The following is a 10,039-nucleotide window of genomic DNA, read 5'->3' on the forward strand; positions in this document are numbered from 1 at the left end:
CCCTCCACATCCCTCCACACCCCTCCACATCCCTCCACATCCCTCCACGCCTCTCCATGTCCCTCCATTCCTCTCCACATCCCCTACACCCCTCCCTACCACTCCACGCCCCTCCAGGCCCCTCACACCCCTCCATGCCCTTTCTGGTGCTGCCTTTCAGATGGAGAGGCCAGAGCACGGGGCCCAGAGCAGCAGCCAGACAGATCCCACCTGGCCCCATGGGCTGCGGGCCTGGATAAGGGTCTCAAGTGGGATGGGTCCCCTGGGCTGAGCACTGCCCACTGTGGTTGCAGCTGAGTCTGAACCAACATCACTGTGGCCTCTGAGCGCCCTGGGGCTGTGCCACCTAACAGTGTGTTCAACACAGGAGGGAGCGAGACCATTCGGCCAATGGAACCCTTCCTCTCCTGGGTTTCATGGTGTCCTGAGGGTTTTGCATGTGACTTGTGATACCTGGATAACCTGGGCATGCAGGTGGCAGTGCTCAAGACTGCATCTGTAGCCCTGAGTTCAGGTTCAGACCCACTGCACATGCTGTGAACCCTAAAGGAGTCAACAGCCTTTCTGGGCCTCATTTCCCCGCTACACAGTGGGCATAAGAATACCTGCCCAGCTTTCTTCCCAGGGTCCTTGTGAGACATCAGGAACTGGAACTCCCAGGTACTAGAGTCCTCACTGAAAGCACCTCAGGGCTCAGCCAGCCGAGTGAGAATCCCAGTGCACACTGGGAGTAAGCACTGTGGCTTGACAAGGCCCCAGGCCACCTGCTCTCTGTGCCCCACAGTTTCTTGTGCATGGCCAGAGTCACCAGAGGCGGTGCGGGTCCTGGGAGAGCCCTGCAGCCCCCAGCCCAGCTTCGCTTCTCACCATCTCGCAGCAGTTTGTGGGTGCTGCCGGTCTGTCTCCCACACATGCCACCACATTGGCTAAGGAAAGGCTTGCAAATGAGACACGAATTCCCCAATTAAGCTTGCTGGAACGGTGCCCCAAAATAAAGAAATTAATTAAAGTCTTTTTGCCAACATCAGCTGGGCTGGAGGTGGGCTGGGATGTCCTGTCTTGGAGCTCATGCCTCCTTCTGAGAGCGCAACCGTAGCTCCCTGGTGTCTTGTGCATTGGAGGCAATAAAGGTCCAAGGAAGGGAAAACCTCAGAAGCTTGGGTGGCCCCACTGTGTCCCCGCTGCCTGTTGGTGGCCCACAGTGTCATACGGGGTCAGGGGGAGGCTGAGCTGTCCCAGGTCAGGAGGCATGACCTCTTTACCACCTTGACTGTGTCCCTGCAAGTTAACCAATGACACAGAACAATCCAGATGTTTGTTGGGAGTAGTGGCAGGAAGAGCTGCTTGCTCCTAGATATTTTCCAAAAGAGAGATGAGTCACATGGTCTGGGAGAGGGTGTGATGTTGAGGAAATGCGGGAGCTTTGGGTTCAAATCGTTCTCGGTTCAAATCCTGACCGTCCTTTACTTAGGGAGGTGAGAGCGTGTTTGAGCATCGCTATTCTCATTTGTAAAATGGAGAGGAAGTCATGAGGGACGAGAGACAGGGCTGTCCAGGAGCCTTGCTCTAGACCAGCAGTCCTCAACCTAGGCCTCAGGGGAACCCAGGCACCTGCAGTGATTCCAACGCAGAACGGCTGAGGACTGGACTGGGGTGGGTCCTCGGAGTCACTTGGCAGTCCCTCTTGTTAGACCTTGCTCCAATCTGGCCTCTCAGGGAGCCTGGCTACACCAGCCTGCTGTCCCCACTCCCTGGCACTCCCCAGATCCTGCTCCGTGTTTTCCTTTTCCGTAACACTCGATGTCCTTCAAAAGGTTCTGTTGAGGCCAGGCGTGGTGGCTCACACCTGTAATCCCAGCACTTTGGGAGGCCAAGGTGGGTGGATCACCTGAGGTCAGGAATTCGAGACCAGCCTGGCAGACATGGTGAAACCACATCTCCACTAAAAATACAAAAATCAGCCAGGCGTGGTGGTGCGTGCCTGTAATCCCAGCTACTTGGGAGGCTGAGGCAGGAGAATCACTTGAACCTGGGAGGTGGAGGTTGCAGTGAGCCAATATCGTTCCATTGCACTCCACCCTGGGAGACAAGAAAGAAACTGTCTCAAAAAAAAAAAAAAAAAAAAGATTTTGTGACCCTTTTTGTGTTTATGGTGCTCTCTCCTCCCGCTGGAACATAAGCTCCATGAAGGCAGGGATCTCTGTGTTGGTGACTGTCCCCAGAAGTGCCTGTCCCTAACAAGTCCTGGTAAACACTGGCTGGAAGCCGAAATGTGTTTCAGCAAGCCCCTTTTCTGTTCCTGTCCCCATTGCTTTAGGTTCTATAGTCTTGATGACTTTGCTTTTTGTTTCCATCTCTTGCTCTGGACCAGCAGAGATCTCGTCTGTCTTATTTAGGGCAGTGTCCACAGTGCCTGGAACACTGTCCACTCCAAACTCAAAAGGCATTTGTTGAAAGAATGCGCTATGGTGTGCAGGGGGTGGAGGTTCATAAGATGTCCTCTGCTGCCCTCTGCTGGGAAGCCATGGGAAAGGCTTCATCTCCAAGAAGGTGGACAGACTCTGAAAAGGGGGAGGGTGAAAATTTGGTTTGGGAGCCTGAAGAGCAGGTTGTTAATTACATATTTTTTGTTTTAACACTGTTAAAATCAGACAAAGCTGCCTACACCTTCCCACTCTCCTGGGCCCTTCTTCATTCCATCCATGCCAGGACAACAATCCTGGATTTTTATTTTTGTTTTTTTCATTAAGACAATTTTTAATTGATGCCTACTAGATGTACATATAGTTTCAGGGCATCATGGATTTTGAAGTATTCCATCCTGTTAACTCCATGAATACACTTATTCTCGCAGGTACTGGCTCCCCGTTTTGGGGTTGGACTCCCCTCTCCTGGTCTCTCGACATTTTGCTTTGCTGGAGGGTGAGTGTGAACAGAGCCACTGCCAGCATTGGGCCTCACTCAGGCCGCATAAGGCCAGACTGCTGCTAAGGGCTGGGGCAACTCGGCGAAGGACAACTCTCCATCTTTTTCTAGTTCCTGGGACTGGGGAGAGTGTGAGGGGGACAGAGAGGTGAATCAGCCACAGCCTAACTGGGAAATGCTTGGCACAGAAAAATCCCATGTCCAGTTAACTTTGGCTTCCTCAGGATCCAGAGCCTCCTCCCTCCAGACTGTTTACTGTTCCTTTAGGCAGATTTCTTTTTCAATTTTTAGTTTTTAGAGGCAGGGTCTCACTGTGCCTTATCTAGGCTGGACTGCAGTGGTGTGACCATAGCTCACTGCAGCCTCAACTACCTCGGCTAAAGTGATCCTCTTGCTCCAGCCTCCCCAGTAATTGGAACCAGAAATTTTTAATGTGTATAGACTTCACATTCTCTTGCCTTGTACTGTCAGGTTGGTTTAACTAGGGCAGAATTTTCAGGCTCATATCTATTGGCCCAAGATCTTCCCAGTGACAAATCCTTGAGCTTTTTGGCCCTAAATCAGCTAGTGACACGTGGGTTTGTTCCAAAAAATGAGTCTACTCATTTTGTAGAATAACATCCACACCTGACCTCTCTCTGGCCAGGTCAGTCTCCCATAACAATTACTTTTAAAATATTCTGCCCCAGAGACAGAACACAATTCATGTATCCCCATTTGTGGTTGAGAAAATATGGGCATCATTCCTTGATTAATTTTTACATACTATTATTATTCTGGCCACATGAGATAATGTGTTTGTGTCTCTCCCACTATTTGACAGCTCTTGATGGCAAAGACTGTCCTTGCTTATCCCCTTCGTGTTTAGCACAGTGCTTACTGATTTAGAAGAGCTCAATGAAAGTTTCTTAAATGAGTGACTTAGTCCACTTGCTCTGTACTATTCTTCTGTTCAAACTAGAAAACAGCTGTTTTTTTTGTGTTTGTTTATTCCTGTGCATGCCCCCAAAGGCCCACACCCCTGGGAGATGGTTCTGTTTTTTTGTTTGTGTGTGTGTGTGCGTGTTTAAACAAACAGGGTCTTGTTCTGTCACCCAAGTTGAAGTGCAGTGGTGCAATCAACGCTCACTGCAGACTTGAATTTCTGGGGTTGAGCGATCCTCTGCTTCAGCCTCCCAAGTAGCTGGGACTACAGGTGCATGCCACCATGCCCAGCTTTTTTTTTTTTTTTTTTTAGACAAAGTTTTGCTCTGCCACCCAGGCTGGAGTGCAATGTGCCATCTCGGATCACTGCAACCTTTGCCTCCCAGGTACAAGTGATTCTCCTGCCTCAGCCTCTTACTGGGATTACAGGCGTGCACCACCATGCTCAGCTAATTTTTGTATTTTTAGTAGAGACAGGGTTTTGTCATGTTTTCCAGGCTGGTCTTGAACTCCTGACCTCAAGTGTTCCACCCACCTCAGACTCCCAAAGTGCTAGAATTACAGGTGTGAGCCACAGCACCCAGCCCAGCTAATTTTTTTATTCGTTTTTTAAGAGACAGGGTCTCACTATGTTTCCCAGGCTGGTCTGGAACTTCTGGCCCCAAGTGATCCTCTTTCCTTGGCTTCCCAAAGTGCTGAGATTACAGGCATGAGCTACTGCACCCCAGCACCACTGGAAGATGTGATCAGCATTCAGGCTGGGCCCTGGGATCAGTAAACTAAATCCCATCATCACATTCATTTATAAATCGACTTTTGAATCCTCCTTGTTGAAGTTTTTCCTCATTCTGGATGTCTCTACCCTCAAAATATCTTGGATACAAAAGGTTACATCCTCACCCTACTACTGTTGAGAGGGGAAGGTCCCTGTGCACTGTGGGAACCCTGAGGCTCGAGAACCTGTATGCCAGGTGATGGGCTGGGGGACGGGCATCCAGAGGGGGACATGGAATATCCTGTGCTCAGCAAAGGAATGTGGGGGAGGGGAAGAGGAGAAGGGAAGAAGAGAGGGAGGAAGAGGAGGGAGGGAGAAAGAGAAAGAATAGTTATTTGCAAAAGACAGAGTCAGAGGCCATGAAATGTGGAAAAGAAAATGAGGGGCAGACATATAAAAGATAGCGGAGAAGGGAAGGCACTGATTTTATAAAATAAATGATTACATCAGGGATAAACACAACAAAAGTAAAGGTAAATTTAGTGCTTACTAAAGAGTCTGCAAAGATTTGAACTCATTAACATTTTAAGAGTGTTTGATAATTATTTTTGGCTTATAGAAAAACAAGGAATAATGTTTGTTATACTGTGCTGTAAAAACACTTGAATTCCTGTGTTAGATGGAGAAACACAAGCTTCTCAAATTTTTTTCTCTTTTGTAGATATGGGGGTCTCACTGTGTTGCCCAGGCTGGTCTCAAGCTCCTGGCCTCAAGTGGTCCTCCTGCCTTGGCCTCCTAAACTGCTGGGATTACAGCTGTGAGCCACTGTGCTCAGCCCTCAAAATCATTTGTGATTAAAAAAAAAACAAAACAGAAAAAACCCTGGAAAATGGGATCCGTCATCTCACTTTATATAGAGATTTTCTATGATAAGAGAAACAATGCCCACTTTGTGACTGTCAGGATAATGCTGCTAAAGCCAACATCGTTCTGAACTGCAATAATGAAAGCATCTGACTGGGTGGCATTTGCTGGTGGAACCGGGGACATGGTGAACGTCCAGTCACGAGCGGGCAGCTGCAGCTCTCCTGGAGTCCTTGGCATTCTGCATACACCAGTGCTCTTGAACACTGCTTCCTCCTGTTCCTGCTTCTGACAACAGCGCTCACCCCAGATTCTGGAACCTTTTGAGGAGGGGGAGGAGAATAGCAGAGACCCATAGGGCCGTGGTAATGACAGCAGCCAGAGGAGGTACAGGCTGCAGAATCCGGTCTGATGGTGGAGGGAAGATGGGAGGGGAGAGGAGGAAGACCCCTGTGGGGATCCCCTTGGCTTTTCCCAGGGTCGGGGGCAGGGTTGAGGAAGCTAAGGTGTTAGCACATGCCTGAGCCCCCTGAAGACCCCCCTGCCCTGTCATTCCCTCTTCATCATCCAGAGAGCCCCGGGGTGGGTTTCCCAGGCCTGGCCGACCTCCCTCGCTATTCATTTCCAGCAACAGACCTCATCATGCTTTCATGAGCGTCCTGTCCTGTATCCTTTCTCCCTCATCAGCCACCCACAAAGAAAGACTACCAGAGAGAAGAAAACAGAATGTATTTGACCGCATTTCAAAGGCAGTGACTGTAAACAAACTTGGTTGAAGAAATAAGTACCACATGACAAGATGCCTGAATCTTTTTTTTTTTTTTTTCCATATTTCACATTTGAGAACCCAGAATTCAGCTCCTGTTACACACAATTTGTAAAAATTTATTGCCTTGGCGTAAAGTCAAAATCATGTCTTGGCGTAAAGTCAAAATCTTCACAGAAGGGTATGCTTCGTGTCACCAAATGGGGGTGCAGCTGTGTGCTATCTGTACAGTTTTTGATAAAATTTTTCTGTGAAAGATTCTTAACTGGAAATTGGAAGGGAAAACAAGAAGAAACAATGTAATGTAGTGGTGGAAACAAAATTCTCACGATGAATAGCAGTCTTTCCGGATTCTTTGACATGGATTTCCTCATTGTGAATGGCGGCTCTCCTGAACTAGCAGGGAGTGTGAATCTCCATTTGAGGAAGGGGAAGAAGAGTGTGGAGGGTGAGGGCCTCCCCCTGAGAGAGCCAGTTGTGTTCATGATTTTGGTTCCTTCTTCCTCCTCATTAAGCATCTGCCCAGGAGCCCAGGAGCCAGGGCTTAGCTTCCTGGCTATTTTCATCTCTTCTTAGTGAGGATCAGCATTGCCAGCCCACTGAGCCCAGTAGGGTCACCCCTCCACACTGGGAATTGCACCCCCCGCCCCCTGCCAGAGCTCCCTGCAGGAACCAGCTGCCTCTAGTTGGAGACACTGAGTAAAGGCAGAAGGGTCCCTCCTTTCTGGGGTGCCCTGTGCTAGTGTTGGGCAGCTCTAAGGTTGGAAACTGCTTTCCCCACTGAGCTGAAGGCTGCCTCCTGGGATATGCACCCAGTGGTCCCCATTCGGCCCTGGGAGCCACTCACATCAAGTCTGGCTGTATCCCAAGGGTGACCAGGACAGCCCTGTGAGTGGCAGTTCCCCTCCTGCAACACTGCCTCACCAGCTCATCACCCCAGTCCTGTGGACTGCTCCTCCCTCACCTGGTTTCTATGCGGACCCACCATCCTTGCCCTCCTGGACCCTAAACTGGCCCACGTGCTTTGTTGTAGAATGGCGGCCAGGACTGGACATGTGGTTTGATTGCTAAGGACCCAGCAGAGGCTCATTGTGCGGTAGACTCTGTATTTTATCGTGTGTGTGTGTGTGTGTGTGTGTATTATACACACACACATACAAGATATATACATAGTAAGTGGACACTGTGTATATATATCTATAGGCATATATATGTACACATATGTACACACTGTATGTATATACATACATATATGTATTATATATGTATACATATATATGTATATATGTATTAAGTGGACACTGTACTTCTGATGTGGATAAGGTGATGAACCTAAAAAGTCACACTATTCTATGGCATTATGTTTAGATGGAGCAAAGTGACTAAATATTGCCTTAACAATCCTGAAACTCCAGATCTTCAATTTACCCTGAACACCGTACGCAATTGTTCTGGGCCCATCTTTATAATCTATTGAAATAACAGGGACTGTGTCCCCTGCTTCCATCCCCTGTTCATCCCTTTTGTGTTCTACCCACTGGGAGGGAGTTCTCAAGGGGGAAGCTAGAAGTAATTTTAAAAAGACAGGAAAGCCTAGAGAAAGAATCAACCAAAAAGCGAAAAATGCTCATCTGCCCAGTTAGGGTGTTTTTTCCTACCACGACTCTTGCCAAAATTTGGCTGTTTCTTAGTGGAGGAAGGTGGACATGAGAATTGAGCTGGGAACAAGGAACCCTCACATGGATGGTCAGGCTGGAGGAGGAGGTGGGCACCATACTTCCTTTGAGAAAACAGAAGCAAGTATAGGACACTGTGGAAGTGAAAGGAATAAACTTACTCGTGTTTAGGAGCTAGAGCCTTCCTTTTGGCTTGGGCATGACCTCTTGGATAGCTGGGAACACTGTCCCTGCTCATGTTTGGGGCGTGCCCCCCGGATAAACACATGCATACCTGGCTCTCAGGGCGAGCTGCAGGTTGGTAAGTCCTGGTCAAACGCAGTGTGACTGCAGCCTCTCGAGGAGGCTCAGACTCTTGTGTTTGCAGGGATGTGCTAAGCCAGATGCATGTGATGGCTGCCAAGCAAGGTGGAGCATCCAGGGGCTGCTAGGTCCAGCAGCAACACTGACTGCCACCTCCCCGACATGGGGTCTCAGCCCCTGGCTGGAGCCTTCCTTCGGTGGAGAATCAGCCTGCTCTGTGCCCCCCATGGGCTTCAGTCATGGCACCCTCAAGGGCACAGATCACGTTGGGGTAACGTGTGCCTAGTTCTCAGCACAACGCCTGGCCTGTAGCAGTTCAGAGGCAGTAGTGGCTGAGAGCCAGGAAGCCCTGGAGCAGACGGAGTGAGGGTCAACCTGGCTGCATACTCTGTAGTCACCACGGCTCTCGGAGCGTCACGTTCCCATCACAAAAGGGGGACCGATGGTTCTCAACTCCCAGGACAATGCTGAGCACTCAGCAAAGTAACCATACAGGGAGACATGACCTGCTGGAACAGAAACCCTCCTTGCGCACTAACCATCACCCTTTAGTCCAGCGAGGCTTGGGTGAAGATGGCAGAAGAATGAATGAAAGACTAGCGAGATGCACCAAGAACAGAGGTGCGCTGCCCGGGGGGACCCTTGGGGAGGGGAGGGCCAGGCCGAGGCCGATTTCTCTGTTGGGCTCAGCCTCACCCTTCACTCCTTCACTCCTCACTGAACTTCCTTGGCCACAAGATGCCCCTCCCACCTGAGGAAGCCAGGAGGCTTGATGTGCGAGTGAAGCCGCACACACTCCTCCATCGCCTTCCTAGGTCTCTCATACAAGCCCAGGTACTCCCCGCCCTTTCTGTTTTCATCTCCAAATACATGCACAAAAGGTCAAGCTTCCAAGCAACTAAGGAAAAAACCTGAAAAATGGTATCTGCTCACAGAGTAGCTAGTGAGATGGAGTGCACAATCAAAACTGCGGCGGGAGTCTCCTTGTTAAGACCTGAACGTGGGTATACACGGAAGGGTGCAGGTGCCCCACCCCCACGGAACACAGTTCACACACAGCCGCCACCGGCGCCAGCACCACCGTCCGACACTCAGAGAGGCTGCCCGGCCAACACCAGACAGAGGTTAGAGCTAGGAGAATGTGCCTGGGCTGCTGGAGAACTGGGCTGAGGGACACACAGATGGCTAAATGGCAGCGAGCTGCAGGGCCAGAGGGCTTGCTCACTCTCCGGTGCTATTTTATGGCAACAGCTCTAAGTGGCACTTTGGCACCTGATACTCTTTAGTTCTTATTGGGAGAGAATGACATACCTGCAAAGAAGGCTGAGAAATACTCTCGAAGATGAGACACACAGAAGCCACAAAGAAAAAGGGATTAAGTGATGGAGTCAAAAGTGAGAAGCCTCAGTTATGTTCCTGATAAGGACGGAAGGTGTTTGGGTAGACAGCCAAGCCCGCATTGATTGACACAGGGCCGTAACGGGAGAGATTTCTTCACAGAACTGTTTTCCAAAGGGCTGCAGAGGCCACCGGTGAGGTGAGGGCACTGGGGCACTTTCCCTGGCCACTACCTTGTGAACTTCTGGGGACTTCTTTCATTTGGTACCCCCACTACACAAGGCTAAGGCTTTCCACCACCAAGGCTTGGCAAGCCCTTGCTTAAGGAAGAGGGATCAGAACCACAAAGCTGGCATGTGGGTGAAGACAGTGCCTCTGGCCTAGATCCCAGGGCACTCTGATGAGACCCATAGCTGACTCCACTCCCCACCCCATCCCACTCTCCCCATGCTGCGAGCTGGGGCCGTCTGGGTGAGGAAAGTGCTGTGGTTCTGGCTCAGGGTCTGGCGCAGCCAAGGACTCTCCGTG

This window comes from Mandrillus leucophaeus, unplaced genomic scaffold (assembly GCF_000951045.1).
Source record: "Mandrillus leucophaeus isolate KB7577 unplaced genomic scaffold, Mleu.le_1.0 Scaffold728, whole genome shotgun sequence".
NCBI lineage: Eukaryota > Metazoa > Chordata > Mammalia > Primates > Cercopithecidae > Mandrillus > Mandrillus leucophaeus.